At 33.1% G+C, this 19016-nt stretch overlaps 1 long non-coding RNA gene across 18 annotated transcripts; it reads right to left on the reverse strand.

The window, feature by feature from the left end:
• Window positions 1-294: 294 nt before the first annotated feature.
• Window positions 295-15693, reverse strand: LOC111394704. Of its 18 annotated transcripts, none has more exons than XR_002702688.1 (5): window positions 15555-15690; window positions 13651-15441; window positions 11055-13473; window positions 1937-10985; window positions 295-1702 (listed from the first exon to the last, which is right to left on the reverse strand). It is a non-coding gene; the product is annotated as an uncharacterized LOC111394704 (long non-coding RNA). The 18 variants fall into 18 exon arrangements; XR_002702677.1 differs by having other exon boundaries at window positions 295-599; window positions 1589-10985; window positions 15555-15689; XR_002702686.1 differs by having other exon boundaries at window positions 295-644; window positions 1589-10985; window positions 15555-15689.
• Window positions 15694-19016: the final 3323 nt, after the last annotated feature.

A 19016-nucleotide genomic window follows, 5' to 3' on the forward strand; every position in this document is an offset into this window, starting at 1 on the left:
ATTAATGAAAGATTGAAGACATGATTGCAACACTAATGAAGATGAAGAGTTGATAGAAATTTAAAAATAATTTACGTGTTTGGATGATAAAGTAAGGACTCAGCAAATCATCGAAAAAAGCGATGGCTCTTTTGTTTTGCATGCCTACACAGTCACTCTCTAAACTATTTGAAGTACAAAGTATCTCAAACTCGAAAAGAATAGAATTATGTAGGTTTAAAAGCTCTTGACCTACATATATTTCTCAAATAATAATTGTTTAAATGTAAAAATTCTTCTTACCATGTCAAAATATGCAAAAATTAATAAACTACAAAAAGTATGAATCCAAGTTATCATACAACTTTTGAATAAATGATCAATCTTTCCATGAATCCAAACGATATAACCATATAACCAATCCGATCATTGAGAAAATATGTGCAATCAAAAAAGGCGATTAGTATAAGAAAACTATTAATTGCAGAATCAATCACATACTCGAAATGACTAAATCGAGACGTGAGAACATTAAAAATACTCCACACGAGATCTTTATCCATATGGCAACTGCACCATATGTCAGCTCATCCCTCCTCTTTTATCGCGCTTGGGACCGGCTGTATCAAGCGAACATGCAACATAGGCGGAGTTAAAAGAGTCTACTACCTAGACCAAAACCGACACAGAATGAAGCAACAATGCAACATGCATCCTAACACCAAACCATTGAATTACAGCCACTATCCATAAACTATGTTAAATCTTTCCCCTCTACATTTTCTTTCTTTGTTGATATCTCAACTACTAAAACTAGTTGGCAATCAACCCTACATAACCTGCGTGGGAACTCTAAGTGGAGTTCTACAAACATACTACATGGGTATAATAGTGCATATTTCGTAAGACCTATAAGTACTATCTATTACTCATTTTCATCTGTTTATAAACACTTGCAAAAAATTATGCTAAGCAAATATTCAAATTATTATGAAAAGAGAGATTCTAAAACTGAGAGAATTGTGAAATGGAGGGAAAATATTGGTAAAATGATAGTAGTTCCAAGCATTCCTTTATAATTCTACCAACTCCTTATGTTTCTTTGGGATCTAGGCAGCATTTGACTATGAACCAAAAATGCAAGAGGGAAATAAAATCATTTATGATAATCAGGAAGACTAATTAAATTCACATAATTAAGTACCAAACAAAGACATTTCAAAAACTACGTTTGTAGCATAGCTGCAACTACTTCACTCACATTACATAACAATCTTGTTAATCACCAGGTAGAATACTTCCAAGCTTCAATTTCCTACATGTACCATCAAGATACAGATAGCTATTTGTATTCATGATATTGCACCCAACATTATCATGAAAGTACATACATATTCCACACTTTCGACCTGATGATAAAGATAAGAAATCCACTTCAACACCTAAGGCATTTCCTATCAAGTGCCTTACAAAATAAATTTCTTTGGAAACTGTGTTAAACTAAAACATATCACGATGGTAGAGGAACTAAATATAACATAAAAGAACTGGGACAACTTATTTTCCATAAAAGACCACATTTGAATCTCAATTGAATCAAGTAACATACCCAAGAATAAGAGTTTCATCAACCTCCAGCCAAGAGACATTTCTATTATCGTCATGTATGAGGTCACCTCAGACGACCAGCACAGTCCTCCCTCAACTACAATCCAATCTTAGGCTTCTCGCAAAACACAATTAGACAAATTTACCAACAAGTTAAGAACCCAAATTGCAAATTGAAAACAATTAAACCACAGTTATAGGTCTATTAAATAATCATAACTAGACGGTACCATTTCCGATGAACACAAAATAGTAATGGGGAAAAAATAATACATTCTGCAAAACTAAAAACAGAAGAAAAGGAGTTAGATATGGAATCTAAAGAAAAGGAAGATCGATAACCACTCACCTCAAAGAACGACGCTCTGTAGAATGAAACGTTAACTGTAACCATACCACCACCCAGACGCTATTGACCACGTCTTGATCCAGTTTTATCATAATATCATATATATCAGTAACCAATGGCTTTAACATGTCATAAATAAATTGCTTATCTTTCAGCATTTCATCCTCACTATAAAACTTCAGCATAATTTTGATCAAAATGCAAAAGGGCAAGGAACTACTAAAGTATTATTATCTGAAGTGCAATCTTCAATCCATGCAATAGATATCTAAACTTTAATCTCACTGCAAGATATCCCATCATACCTGATATTTCAAACTTCTACCAACGAATATCAAATTTCACGAGAAAAGAGCAGAAAAATGCAGCCGTTGGAGTGAGGCATGAGGCACTTTAGCATTGAGTTCACTGCTTAAGTTAGACAGATTATGAACTAAATTTAACAGACTTTGATGCAAACAAAACTGCGTACCAAACACCTTTAGTAACCTCGTATTTGCCAGTCGTCATCAATGTAATACAATTATTGATTTGAATGTGATTCAGATAGTGCTTTACAGAGGCACTTTAGTTTCCTTTTGTTGGTTTGGACAGTTCTCAGAGATGCTTGGAGCTCGTATGTCAGAGCAATAATGAGCATGTTTCCTCACAATTGCTTATTATGTAGCAAACAGCTTACATGGTCCCAGGGTCAAATGCCTCTTTCTTCTTCAGTAAAGAAAGCTTAGGACTTGATGCTGGTACCCAAGGTCAACACCCAGGACACTAACTTTGTCCCTTTTTCTAATGGTGAGTAATTAAACCTTTGCTCAAGATAAAGTTGATGAGGTCAGTCATGTACCACTTGTGTCCCTGATCCCATGCTTGGATGGTGCTGGTTATAGTTAGTATAAGCTGAGCAATTAATATAACTAACCATGCTGTGTGTACTCAGATACAACACAAGAAAATATTATTTCAGTAGGGTTAATGCAATAAATACCACTAGCACCGATAAGATTCAAGCCTCCTACAGTCAGTATCATCTGATGCAGCCACTAGATATGAATCAAAACAGCTTAGATTGGGACTCCAGGTGCCACCATATCTCACAATGTTGGCATGAATAATTCATAGCTAACAGAAAATTTATCAGTTATCAGTAGGCTGCAAAAGAGTCCACATTAGCTGCAAACATAAACACCTTGGTGACAGCAGTACTCTAAATTGTAAAGCTTTTCCACAAGCAATATTTAACGTACACATGTAAGCATGTTTGGACAGCCACCAAACTGAAGTTACTGGAAAGTTATGAAGCATCTTCAAGTGTGGAAGTAACAGATATCACTTTTCTTACACATCTCCAGAGCCTGTTTCTCAACCTGAGGCAGAGCTGCCCTTGAGGCCAAGTGGGGGCAGTTGCACTGGATTTTGTGGACAAAATTTCCTGCTACGGCTACTGTATGTCCAAATAAATTATTGTGCAGATATATTCTTATGCATGGATTAACAAAGCATTTTGTCTCTAAGAAGATATAAAGTGGAAACAAAAGTCATTGTTATCTCATAACATCAAATACATAGTTCGGTCCTGCATCTTGGTAGCTTTTGCTTGTTTTTTTGGGACAACAAGTTGTCTTGTTAATGCCAATTTCTTCATAAGCAAGCCAAGAATTATTTTCTTCTATGTTGAGAATGCAGTTACGGAATTAATTACTGGGAAAATACCCAATTTCACTCTATTTGACCACCAGTTTTCATTTTTTCCCCCTACCTCGGTCTTCGTGTCAAGGAATGAGGAGTTAATGGCTGCCATCCTTCTATTTCTATGAATTGGGTGGGTTCCCGACACAAACCTTTCGGACCTTGTAACATATATTCCTAAAGACAGCCTTTTTTCACTGAATTCTCCACCTTTGTTGACTTTCTTGAAATCCATCTAGTGATAAGAGCTGTGGTATTTCATAATCTAGATAGAGAAACAAAACCCCAATGGTAGTTTAAGCCACTTCATAGTCATAACTAGGTTTGAGAAGATTGCTAAGGAAATGAGGTCACTACCTGATATTAAAGATTTCACTCGTATGCATTTGTTGTCCAAAAAATAAATGCTTTGCAAGCCTCCCACTGTGTCCAATGTAAATTTGTCATGACAAAACTTCTTATTAGGAATTCGACGTGGGTGGGGTTGCTCCCAAAGCAAATACTACAAAGCAGAGGATCTGAACATCCATAAACTCTGAAACTTGTCCTCAAATGGAAATCAACTGCTGAAATGAGAGCCAACTAAATAAAAGACTGCACGAAACACACTAATTACACCCTTAATTGTGTCAAGAAAGATCATTGGCAAATGAATCAAATAAGTTTTGCTGTCTTTGGAAAGAGAGATTCTGCAATGAAACTGTTTTTGCTGTCAACAGCAAATGAAGCTGATTAATCATATAGATATCTGCTACAGGTTCTTCAAATCTAGCAACAGGAACATCCTCTGTAACCCTCAGAATATATATAATGTATTTAAAGAAGGAATCAACCAAACAGAACTGTTGACACGGGGAGAACTGAATTGAACCATATACAGAAATGGCCAGGATGGAATATCGACTTACAAATATCATCAGAGGATAAAGCAATCTCCATTACCATGTTTCAGAATCATATCATTTATACCAAGTGAACTATATTCTATATCTTGAAGAAAGGAGAAATGAAGAGGAATTGCAAATAAGAGCAGTCAGCATAGATACAAAGAACATGCAGCCAACTTTGATCCTGCTGGCTCCCAACTGAACAATCAAAGGTTATCGCACCTTAAAACAAATCTTAGAGTTACAAAGGCAAGTGTTGACATTTTTTATGTGAATTAACAGTTGACATAATTTCAATCTATTTCTAGCTTACCTTGGAAAGTGGAGAGAAGACGTATATCTTTGACCACGAGGATTTCTATCGGCAGATGAACCAGCACTAAGAAAATGGATTCGTATAAGAATGAAGATCACATTCCATGCAACTGGGAAAAAATCAGTTTCACCCAGAAAACAATGTAAAGATATTGCTTCACCACCACCTTGAAGACCACTTAGACAGCAGGTTCCCAAGGAACAGAGCAACTCTTAAAAAAGGCTGATGTCAAGTAGTACCAAGACATCAGGAACAGTGGTCTGCCCCAAACCAGAACAAAAACATATGAACTTCTGAAGGTTGGAAGAAATATAGAAAAAAAAGAAGATATGAGAACAATGCCAAGTAGACCAAAAAGTCAAGTTGAACATCAACAAGGTTTATGTGTCAGTATGATAGAATTATGAGGTAATTATGCAAGTAATCATATATTTTTGACAGTAAATAGTTACAAGGTAAAACGCAGCATCTTTCCTCTCCAGTAAACAAAGCTTTGTCCAAAAATATAAAGGACCATGCCTTTGCCTTTATCCCCTTCTTTTGACTAATTGATGACTCGTGTACCTGAGAAGCAAAGCCAGACACATTGACCAATATTATACCAAGGATAGACCAAAAAAGGTAGAAGGACAATTGAATTACCGGCATCAATGCAACAGCATACACGAAAAGTCCCAACAAGATTCAAACCTCCTACATTTAGTGTGCGTCTGATGCAGTCCCAAGCTGTGAATTATTACAGTCCAGCAGCCGAACATCACTGAGCGGATACTTTCCAATCCAGTAATTGGGTGACAGACCAATGGTGCATGTATCATATATTTCTGACGGTCGATAGTCACAAGGTTATACGTGGCATCATTCTTCTCCAGCAAACAAAGCTTAGGAGATAGTGCTGGTGTCCAAAAATATAAAGGACCATGACTTTGTCCCCTTCTTTGGACTGGTGATTACTCTTGTTCCCCACAAGCAAAGCCAGACACACGAGTAGACCAAAAAAGGTAGATAGAAAATTGAATTCAATAGCATCAATGCAACAATATACACTAAAAGTGAGAACAAGATTCAAGCCTCCAACATTTAGTGTGCATCTGATGCAGTCCCAAGTTGTGAAATTATATGTCCAGCCGCCACGAACGTTACTGAGTGGCTATTATCTAACCTAAGTTCATCTCCGTAATATATCAAATGGCAAGTTAGAAAGTTCATCAGTTCTCAGTAAGCTGAAAAAGAATCCAACTTTACCCTAAAACATAAAGCACCTTGGTGAAAGCAATACTTGGAATTGTAAGGCAAGCAACGCAACCTAACATGTAAGCATGTGAACAAACCAGCAAAATTATTAATATCGAGTTACTGAGAGTCATTCAAAATATTCATCAGAGGAAGTAACAATTGTAAAATGTAATTGACTTTTAACAAATCTTGAAAAGTGTGCTTCTTAAAATTGCCTCCGGTGGAAAAATAGTCATGAAGAAACGCTTCTTAAGATTCTAACTAAGGAGAATTGCTCCCAAAGCAAATATTATAGAGCAGATAATCCGAACATCAAGAAAAAGAGAAACATTTGCACTTGGAAGGGGCTACTGGAATTCAAGTAAAAGCTTAACATTCTAATTAAAACCCTCAATTTGTGAGAGGTGCCTCTCTTTGGCAAATAAATCAAATGGCTTCTCGTAGTTAGAAAGAGGTTCTGCAATGGAATGGTTACCGCTATCAACAACAAATACTAGATGATTAATCTAAAGTATCTGCAATAGCCTCTTCAAATCTAGCCATATGAAGATGAACATCAACGCCACCTCAAAATAATAAGTTTTTAAACCAGAAATCAACCAAGATGAAAGTTACCTAAGGTTGGTTTTTCCAATTCTGTGATATGAAGATGAACATCAACACCACCTCAAAATAATAAGTTTTAAACCAAAAATCAACCAAGATGAAATTTACCCAAGGTTGGTTTTTCCAATTCTGTGATATTTCTTGAAGCTATCCATGACTTTTGCATCTTTCTATTTTCAGAATTTGTCTCATGACTTTCTTGGCCTTCCGTGGGGAGTGCACCACCAACGGGACAGGGTAGGAATGTTGTGGAAAATTCTCCAACATATGCAGGTCTACAAGTGGAGGCAAGTATTATTATGGAGAATTATTGAAAATGACTTTACAATGTGCATGGTGAAAATTAGATTTATTATTATTTTATATTTTTTTGTTTAGAAGTCCTTTTTTTAGTGGAAAATGTCTTAAAACATCTTTACTGGGAAAGCCATTCTTATCTTTCTAAACTAGTCAAATGGACTTCAACTTGGTCAAAATCACCCCTCATTTTTCTTCTTCTTGCCTATTCAACACTAGGGAGACAGTGGGCGAGAGAGAGTAAACTTTTGTTTAAAATTCACCACATACTCTGGTTTTTTCCCTTTCTTGGCGACGAGAGAAGTAGAGAGCATAGACCTAGCTCACGGAATAAGGAGACTAGGTTTTTTTTTGAGGGGTTGGCTTGGAATGTATCGGAGAGGGATGCAATAGTGTGTGTCCTGCTGTTGGTACTTTCTTGCAGTTTCCCTCGTGTATGTATTGCCCAATGTTATTAGAACCAGATCAGGAAATATTGTGCAACAAATTCATTTATGGATATACATAGTTACAAATATAGTTTTATAACGTGTTCTTTAATGAGAATTGCATGGTAATAGGCAGTATAATAATAGCAAACTAAGTTGAACAATTGTTGATTATACTGTCCACTCCTATCTATTAGTGCACCTTGCTGTTTCTATTCTTAACCATGCGTATGTTGAGGGTAGTGTTAAATTTTAGCTATTAGTAATGAAAAAAAAAAGTTTTAGCTACTAGAACAATAATTTCTTTATTTCTATGGCCTTAACTTGCTCTTTTTGGTTGCTTCAAAAATTCTTCCTCCTTTGGCTCTAGGGAATTGATCCCGCTCGATCATCATCCACATTCAATTCACCTGAGGACTCCATTGCCACACTGGTTTCAATGGTTTTCGACAGAAACTCAGTGAGACAAGCTCTCATTCGCTCCAGAAATGATATTAATGTTGCTACCAAGGGGTTGGAAATTTGCTTAGCAAGATGAAACCTCCACTGGAATTTGAGATTTAAACTTGCTAATAAGTTGAGATGGTCAGCAATCTAAACTCCAAACTCCTACAAAAACTCTGAACTCATTCAACAAAAAAGGAGAATGATCTTGATTGGGCATTAGTATCTAACAACCTGTACTTACTAATTTCAAATACATTTTACCTTCCTTTACAGCCATCAACTCTGTGGTTGTTTCAGCATTCTAACCCTCATAACGACAGTTTTGAACATGTTGATATGAATGATATTTTTCAAATTGTTAATTATTTAGAAATAGATGATCCAAACTCTCCCCATGAAAACCTAGCAAACCCTCTAGATTTCGACTTTTTTGATGGGATTTTGCAAATTCCTCAAAATCAACCACTAGCACTATACGTTCGTCCTAAAATTCTTTTGGTAGATTTACGGGCAAGGACGCTCAGAAATGAGCCAATGAATGAAATCTGGATCAACCGTAGAAATTTCTATCAACATTCTCCAACCACTTTGGCAGGTAATACTTTTCTATGCGTGATTTAGGTAAATTTTCAATATTTGGTCAGTTTGTTAAAATTTTAAGCTCACCAATGTTTTTTGGAATATATAAGTTTTATTTTTCTTTTATATATATTAATATTTTATTTGCTGGTATTAGTTTTCAAACAGATCATAGCACTTTCTATTTTATTACCCCAATAGCGAGGTATAGCCTAAATAGAACTAACTGAGCCATCGAAGAGGTGGTAGCTGGTTTCACTCTGGTGGACTGGTGAAACAAATCATAGATAGAGGACTTCGGGTTGAAAATAGGTCATCATACCACTATAAACCTTTCCCTGTTGATGCCAATGCCAATAGATGGCTCATGAAAGAATACACTGTCTACCACCACACGAGGTTCTCGACGCTAATTTAAAGTAAATAGTTTTTATATGTTAGATTATTTTTTGTTTTTTGCTTTTTGTGTCTATTGATTTTTTGATCTTTTTTCAGATGAACAACTTCATTGTGATGAAGCTACACAGGCCGCAATAGTTTGGATGTCACCCTTCGAGAGTTATTGTAGGGGGCGTCTTTAGGATTATGTTTTCAAGTACAATGAATTTTTAGGTTAACAGTGTGTTTTTGTCAAAATGTCATGGTCACATTGGCGAACATAACACGGAGAATTGATATTATCGTAGGGGTCACACTTAAACTATTACGAAATGGTAATATTGCAATTTGTGGTAATCTCTCTTTAGTTCGCCATTCACTTTAGTCACCGAGATTATACATTTGGTTATTTTGGGCTAACATTGCAATTTAATATGTTTTGATGGGATCTTGGGTCAAAGTTGAACCATAAATAATCATGTATTTATATGCAAGCTTAACAAGGGATCGCAAGTGGACGAAGATCGATGAAATATCAGGAAAATATAGTTGCGTGTCATTTATAGTGTACTTTGAAGTAAAAACGTGTTGGTCATTTCAAGCAGATCAATTTTTTAGATTGAAACTTGACCCAAGAAACCATCAAAACATATAAAATTGCAATATTAGCCCAAAATAACTAAATGTATAATCTCAATGATTGAAGTTATTGGTGGGCTAAAAAGAGATCACTACAAATTGCAATATTACCACTTCGTAATAGTTTAAATGTGACCCCTATGATAATTGTCAATCAATTCTCCGTGTTATGTTTTCTAATATGACCACGACATTTTATAAAAAAAAAATACACCGTTAACTTAAAAATTTGTTGTACTTGAAAACACAATCATAAAGCCGCCCTTGCAATCACTCCCAAACGGCAACATCTGAGTTATCGCAACCTATGTATCTTCACCATAGCAAAGTTGTTCTTCCGCAAATGGAACCAAAAATTAATACACACACAAAAAGGGAAAAAAAATCTAATAAATAAAAGCTATATACTCCAAATAAGTGTCGAGAACCTCGTGTGGTGGGTAGATGGTGCATTCTTTCTTGAGCATCCATTGGCATTGACATCGATCGGGGGAGGTTTATAGTGGTATAACCTCCAACTTCTAACTTGAAGTCCTCCGTCTATGATTTGTTTCACCCGTCCACCAGAGTGAGCCTAACTACCACCCTCTTTTATGGATCAATTAGTTTTATTTAGGCTATACCTCGTTATTGGGGCAATAAAATAGAAAATGCTATGATTTATTTGAAAACTAAAACCTACAAATAAAATATATATAAATGAAAAATACAACTTAGAACATAAATCATGCATAATAGTATTACCTATCAAAGTGGTTGGAAAATGTTGATAGAAATTTCTATGGTTAATCCAGATTTTATTTATCGGCTCATTTCTGAGCCTACTTCCCAGTGAATCTATCAAAGGGTTTCAGGAGGAACATATAACGCTAGTGGTTAGTTTTGAGGAATTTGCAAAACCTCATCGAAAAAGTCGGGATTCAGAGGGTTTGTTAGATTTTCATGGGGAGGGTTAGGATAATTTATATCTAGGTAATGAGCAATTTGAAAAATATCATCCATATCAACATCCAAAATTGACGTTGGAAGGGTTAGAATGCTGAAACAACTGCTATTTGATTTTTCCAGTAATCCAACGGGAGCTTATCATTGAATACAAATGCTATTCGATTTTGCACCTTGATGTAAATCCATCTAGTGCTCCACTAAGTGTCATCGCCAGAGAAACCCCAATTAACATGGAAAACTCGATACTTGATCAATTCCTAACCGAATAATATCGAGCTTTCACTTGCAAAAAAGTTATTCAGTTTAACCAAGCATGCACTATAAGAAAGCTTAAAAATGAGGTTTGACTATGAGCACCATAAATGTAAAAAACATACCTCAACCCATTTAGTAGGCCGCATCATGAGAGAAAAAAATGTGATGTACGAACTAATTTCATCTTACCATTGTTGGAGTTCCTTTTCAGTGGCAACACAACTGCTAAACTGATTTCCTTTTACCAGGTTTTTGTCATCAAGGGGAACTCCAGGAGCATTGGTTGATAAGAGAGCACTCAATTTTGATGGGGATAAAAAGAACTTTATTTTATCTCTTAGATTAATTACCTGAAAAAGAAGAGGGCTAACTCATATTAGCATTTCGAAAAGATCTAACAGAAACTTTTTATTAATTACCTGAAAAAGTGGCACGAAATGATGATATCCGTCTTCCCTTTTGCCTGCTATTCTGATGAATACATTAATCTGCCCTTGAAATACGGCAAATTTCCAAAATTTGAGAAAACACGGGTAGATGTTAATGTGATACTATATTTAACTACCGCACTTTGCAAGGAGAAAAAACAATTAGTGTAGACATCCCCTTTTTGTTCTATCTTATCTAAATACATATGCAATACAATAATCTAAAATTATAGCACTCCAAAAGATCTTATACATGTAAATGTATAAAGAATATATGAGACAATGGTCTTACCCTTTCAGGAAAGGAGCAGTTGTTGATTTTTCAGCATTAGTCTTGTTAACTCTTTTTCCACCACTACCATAATCATCCATTGGCCACTTTCCCACTTGTGCTCTCCTTTCTAGTTTTCTCCAACATGCTCTCTTCCTGCTTTTGGACCTTCATAATCTCGTTCACTACTGATGGTGGAGCAACTATGTTATCATTAATCGGAGTCGCAAAAGCTGCCGCCCTCCTCCTCCTCCTGATTGTTCTTTTCGAATTGCTCCGTTCTTTCAATTTATTTAGCCCCATATCCTCAATCATACCTTCAAAAACAACTTGTGATACCTTTAGACAAACCAGTAGGCATGCTAGCAACCTTTAATGAGGGCAATTTCTATAAGGACGGTCTTATTTAAGCATATATTGCATAAAAAACATGATGATTAGTGCTATCTGCTCTGGTGCAATTGAATAAGTTCCCTTCATTTCACACTGAAATTCACAAATTTAACTCGATCAATCTATAGAAACAATTCAAATACCCAATAGACAAATGCAAACACAAAGGTTCCAATTTAACTAAAAACCTTCAAACAAATGAAACAACAAACGAATTCTAAGCAAACAAAAGCTTCTAAAAATTGAACGAGAAAAACAGACGACCGTTAACAGTACGTAATATATTTAAGTCCAACACAAATTCCAACTCCCAATAGAACTTCAACTAGAATTTGTGAATAGACTTCGAATAGGATTCCAAAAGTATTCCAATTAAAATTCTTCTTAACGTGCACTTTAATTAAAACTCTCAATTATTTTCATCAAAGAATTCGGGTCGCACCCAAATTCTAACAATCTCCACCTTGACACGAATTTCGGCATGATGAATGAAGCTCCAAAATTTATTCACATGGAAAATAAGTCTGACTGTAGCTAAATAGACTAAACTCGTCAACCAAAACCAGACTTTTCCAACTCACGAAAAAATTACTCTTACTATTCCACAGTATCCACAAATGTTACCTGAATCCAAACATCGGATTCCTAAAATTCCCACAAGGAGTTCAAGATTTACCAAACAGGATCGAAACACACCCTGTAGTAGAATCAACTCCGAATTCTGGTGATTGATACCAAAGCGAAAAGTGGTTGAAAATCTAAACCTACATTAAAAATTCAAAATAATAGTAGATTGGAAAGAGGCAGTTACCAATTATAACACGACAGCCCTTTAATAAATTTATTGATGCATATGTTAAATTTCTATGTGATTCTCGATCCAGAGTGCTTTTGAATTCCATCTTGATCCGTAATATGGGATGGCAAGAAATAAGAAAAATAAAAAATCCAGAATCAAGGATGGGAAAGGTTAATCATAATGCAAAAACTTACATGAAAGTGAAGGAAACTGGTGGACAGCATCTTGACTTGTTTAAAAAGGCAGGGAGAACAAACTCGTTCAGCAAGACCAAAAATTTGTAAACCAAAACACAAAAAACTTAAGACCTTATTTGTTTCCCTGTCAACCACTGTGTTCTTCCTGTCAATCTGTCTGCAAGCATCGGAGGCATTACACATTAAAAGACCTCTAAATGTCTACATTTCGTTTGTGAGCAGAGACTGCGACAGGTTTCAAATAACCAACGCAAATGGAGCCGCAGCAGTGAAACAACGAATGGGTTTCCCTTCATGCCATCCCATAAAATGATTAATCTCCACTTGAACTCTCCCAAACACAAACTGAGACTATTAAACCAGAAATGAACAAGGAATACAAAGGAAAACTTTACATCCTTAATTCCCTTTGTATACATTATCTTTGACCACAAGGATTTCCACAGGAAGATGATGCAGCACCAAAGAAAACTGGATTCCATCCCAATATAAAGGTGAAGATCACATTTTGAGCAATTGTAAAAAAACATAATTTCAAACAAAACCCAGAAAACAGTGTAAAGATATTGATTCACCATAACCCTGAAGACCACTTAGACTGCAGGTTCCTGAGAAACAAAGCAACTCGTAAAAACGCAGATGCCAAGAAGTACTGAAATATATGAATTGTAGCCTGAACCAAACCAGAGCAAATAACTATGAACTTCCTAAAGGTGGAAACTTCAAATAACCTCTGCTCTCTTAAGTTTCCTAAAACAAATGAGATGAAGAATAAAACAGAATCAAGGATAAGCAAAAGTGATCAAAATCTGACCAGTTAGGCATTGCAAAATCCTTGTCTAGAAATGTAGAGACACTTATTATAAAGGCCAACATTAGTAACCAAAAACACACCCAAAAAAATAATTGAAAAAAAAAAATTTGAACCTATTAATTTAGTTTCCCCATCACAGCAGTATTCTCTTCAGGTCAAATCCGTCTGCAAGTGAAGCATCATCAAAGAAGCAAAGGCTTTTTTAAATGAAAAGACCAAAAGAAGCCTACATTTCATTTCGTTTAGAAACAAAAATGGGGAAGGTTACAAATGGCCATTGCAAATGTAGTTGCAGTGAAGAACTAATATGTTTTCCTTCATATTATCTGACCTATAACACCCCTAAGACACAAACTAAGACTACCACTGAAATTCAACTCAACATATAAAAAAAAATCTGGGTGGGAGGAGATAAATAAATGGGGAAGATAAAAAATAAATATAGAAAAAAGAACAAGGCATAAACAAAAAGGACAGGATACTATTATCTAAAAAGAGACAACAAATGCTATTACTTTTTACTAGAGGAGAAAATTCTCTGTCCCTTCATAGACGGATCCCCTCAAAATACTGCATTTGAAAGACAACTTATAAACCGCAGCAAATAATGAATGGATTTCACTTCAGAACTGCCTTGTACCACAACACAAATCTTACATAATAGAAGTAAGCAAGAAAGAAGGTCTAACTGAAGTGCAACACTTGTTCTGATCGTAAACCTTTAGTCTTGGAAAATACCTTCAGGATCAAGATACTGTATAATGGAAACTGATGGAACCATAACCAATTAACCACACGTGTCTGTTTGAACAAACGTCCACGATTTTTATATTTCAGAATCTATATCCATCAAATAAAGGAATTAGTATATTAAACATGCCAATAACCGTTTCAAGAAAAGTTAATCACCTCATTTCATAGGCATTGGCACAAAAAACCAATACCTTTAGAAGATTCTTGGAATAATTTTCGATACGAAATCAGAATATATCCACATAAGGATTCTGAAAATAAACGAGAAATCCAAAGTTTGTTCAAAGATAAAAAATTCTAAAGAGGGATAAACTCCATAAACCATTTAAATTTCCAACTCTCAACCCAGTACACGAAATCAGTTCAAATCACCAATAGATTGAAGAGACACAAAACACGAAGAGCAACATCTGCGGCAAAGCAAGAAAGAAATAGCAGAACATCAAAAGCCCAATCCTTCAGAAGAATCTTGGCATAATTGTCCATATGTCTCTATCATCTTAACAAGTAATGATGATATTTTCAGGTTAGGATTTATGCAAGAAACAAAAAGTTTTTGCAAAGATCGGAGAATATGGGGGAAATCTCCATCACAGCATATAATTTCTTCGATGGGACCTTAAAAAAATGGAAAAATAGGAAAGAAAAAAGCCCCTTTGTTTTGGAAATTGAATTCTGCCCCCTGACATATGAAATTAATTGATGTATTTATTGGATCCGTCGGGACTAACTGGTCTCGAACCCCCAGCCAAAGATTCTTGGAATAATAATCATGATATATCATCGCGTTAGGATTTAGTAATAAATAAATATCCAAAATTTTCAATAAAAATAAAAAGTATCTACACGGGAAGAACTCCATCAAATTTTCCACTCTCAATAAGGTAATTGAAATAAGTTCAAATTACGAAAAGATTAGAATTCACCATAATATTAAAAGAAGAATACCGCCGAAGAAAGGAAGGAAGAAGTACCTCTAAAATGAAGAAAACGGGCCAAAACCACCAAAGAAACATAAAAGAAAACCCAAGATCCAACCCATCATAATCAAGAAATTACCGGAATACTTGTTCCTGGACCAGGCAATCGCACCAAAAACCCAATCCTTCTAAAAATTATTGGAATAATTGTTAATATATCTATCATCAGACCTGGAAATCACAGAAAAAAATGATAAACTAAGAATCCAAAGTTTTGGGATTAAAAAAATACGAGAATCTAGAGGAAAAGAACTCAAGCAATATTGCCGATTTAAATTACAAACCCAACAAAGGAGTCCATCACCCGATGCAGGCTATGGAATGAATGAATGGCTCTTCAATCCTATTTATAGATTATGAGAAGGGGGTATAGACGGCTAGGATTAATTTAACTTTGCGTCTTGACGGTCCAGAACGCGCTCTACACCGTGTTGGAATTGGAATTCCAATTCCTTGAGTCAGTGGTTTATAGGCAACGTGACAGCATCAACCGTCAAAGAATATTACTTTCCATATATTTTTTTTTTTTAATTATTTTGAACTTTCCATATAGTGGCTTTTGAAATCAAATAAACTTTAAAGAAAATTATTTTCCATATGTAGACCTCTAAGTTGATTAATTATTCACGTATACACATTGAAAAGAGATTCAGGATTTGTTTGTCTTCCATTCTTTCACATTTTGCCATATTATTTTTTTTATAGTATTTATTTTCAACTACACATTCTCCATTAAAATAATATTACATGTAAATCAAAAAAATTTCTTTCCTTTTTAATTACGCATTTTAATATCAATCACTATTTCATAATACATTGCTCACAAATAATGGGGCACAAACAAGCACCAAATATTTAGGGATGACAAGGGAATGGGTGACGCAATTCAGGGAAATACATGGAAATGACCTTTTTAAAAGGGTTAGTTTTCCAAAATGGCCTTTGGACAAATTTCATACCAAAAATACTCTCCATTTGAATATTACATAACAAGGTACCATAATATAAAAATTTTCTATTTTAGTCCTTAAAAATTTAGACATTGGTTGAAACTTGATAATTTTATTTAATTTATTTGATTAATATTATTTTTTTTATTTGATTTTTGTTCGCTTTAAATAGCCCCCTTTATTGGTATCAAGGCCATAGAGATCATAAGAAAACCTTTAAATTATAATTCTTAAATTAATATATATAAATGTTTACAAAAATATATTGATCATGAGAAAATTTATAACAAATAAATTATTTAGAGAAATAAAATTTTAGATACATATTGATACTTAGGCTTTATAATTTAAATAATACACATTTAAAAGAATAATTAAATTATACATCTTTAAAATAATAATTTATAGATATCATGGAAATAAAAATAAGAAAAATAAATAATTATTATAAATTAGAAGAAGAAAGAGGTAGTTATATATTTCTAAAACCAATTAGCAATAAATTAAAAATAATGACACTAATAATAATTGAAGAATTACCTAAAGAAATAAAATGACAGATATTAGAAAAATTAATAATAGAATCAATAAAAGAAAGATATATTTATAAGAAAATTATTGATATATATTTAGATGAAGAAATTAATTTATATTATAAAGAAATAAAAGTATGAGTACAAGCGATAATACACATCAAAAATTAAATAAATATTACAAAGAAATAAAAGTATGAGTACAAGCGATAATACACATCAAAAATTAAATAAATATTATAAAGAAATAAAAGTATGAGTACAAGCGATAATACACATCAAAAATTAAATAAATTACTTTTAAAAATGGATAAAATACAAGAAGAAATAAGAAATATAATGTTAATACCAGAAGAAATGAGAATACTAAATAATAGACAATTAGCAAAATAAAAATGAGAATACTAAGATTTGAAAGTAAATATTTTACTATAGTAAAAGAAGAATTAGTAGATCCAGAAACAGTTGAGAGAAGATTTAGAAAAATAATAGATAAAAAAGAAGATAAAAGATGCAAATTAACTTATGAGTTAGAAATAAGAAAAAATTAAGATGTCAGTAAGTGAATATATGAAAGAATTAAAATCATTAATAAAAATGTTAATAAATAATATACAAGATTTAAGAAATGAAGTAAAAAAAATAAGAAACGATATAAATATATTAAAAATTGAGATTAGAAAATTAAAAGAAAATAATAAGAATAAAGATAAGAAAATAGATAAAAAAAACTTATAGAAAAAGAAATGACTCAGATAGGACAGAAACATATAGAAAAAAAATATAGCGATAGAAACAGGAAGCATGGATGATGAATTTAGAAAGAATATATTACCAAAGATATTAGAAAAAGAAGAAACTAGAGAAAAATCATTAGGAAAATTAAAAGTAGAAGAAAAAGAAGATGAATGAAGATTTAGATTTGTTAATAGAAAATTTTGATAAATTGAACTTAACTGATATAAGTGAATATCAAGTTTTAATGAACACTGGAAGAGGACTTAATCCAGCAGGAACCTCTAAACAAAAATTACATGATACAGATGAAAGCTATGCACCTATATATAATAAATCATATAAACAATTCTATGATAAAGTAAGAGATAGACAACCACCTAAAAGAAATAAATATAAAGATAGGCTTGAATTAAATGATAATTATGATAAACCAATTAATCATGGAGGAACAAAACTAGATTTAAATTGTAAAATAGATACTAAAAAGGCTTTATTAACTTGGGCAGACTCGATGATATTATTTTTTTTATATAATAAAGATGACACATGAAAGAGTACTGAAAGAAGAATAGATTTTTTAATAGCATCCTTTGAAGAAGATGTTAGAAATTAGTGGGAAAGAATAAGCAATGATACAAAAATATTAATAAAAAGAAATGTACAAATAGAAATAATCAAATCAGATAGACAATGTATAAAAATATTAGTGGAATATATTTCAGACGAGTTTTTAGGAGAAAATTGAATAAGAAATACCGAAGAGGAATCAATAAGAGAAAAAGACAATGCTAGAATAAAATTAATAAATTTAACAATATGTAATATGTGTAAAATTAAAGAATATACTTGTGAATTTAGAATTACTATTATGTTCAATTTTATAGTAATGAAAATCAAGAAGTATACCAAGACATATATTATAATAAGTTACCAAGTTCATGGAGAATATATTTTAAAATATAATTTGAAAAATATGTTATAGATAATACTGGAATACCTAGGACTTTAGGTTCAAGAATAAAAATTTTATTTGAAAGACTTGCATATATATGTCAGCAAAAATAATTAATGAAAAAATCAGGAAAACTAACTAAACTATGTTATGAAGATATGGAAATTCCTGTGTAATGAGGATGTAATCCTGAAAGAAGAATTAATAAAATAAAATATAAAAATAAAAAACTCAAAAAATTTAGAAATTTTAATAAAAAAATATATAAAACTTAGAAGAAGGTATTATAAAAGAAAAAATAACCCATATAATCAACAGAAAAATAAGAATTATAAGAAAAATAAAAGCCAATATAAATGTTGAAATTGTGGAGAGATAAGTTATATAAGCCTTGATTGTGATAAAAAGAAAGTAAGAATATTACAAAAGAATATTTAGAAATAAAAGATGAATTAAGTGAAATATCAGATATTGAAGAATATTATGATCAAGAAGTATATATAAGTGAAACAAAAGAAGATGGATCAGGATCTGAATAAAAAAATTGAAGAAATAGAAAGTAATAATATAAAT

The sequence above is a fragment of the Olea europaea genome, chromosome 5 (assembly GCF_002742605.1).
Source record: "Olea europaea var. sylvestris chromosome 5, O_europaea_v1, whole genome shotgun sequence".
NCBI classification, from domain to species: Eukaryota; Viridiplantae; Streptophyta; class Magnoliopsida; order Lamiales; family Oleaceae; genus Olea; species Olea europaea.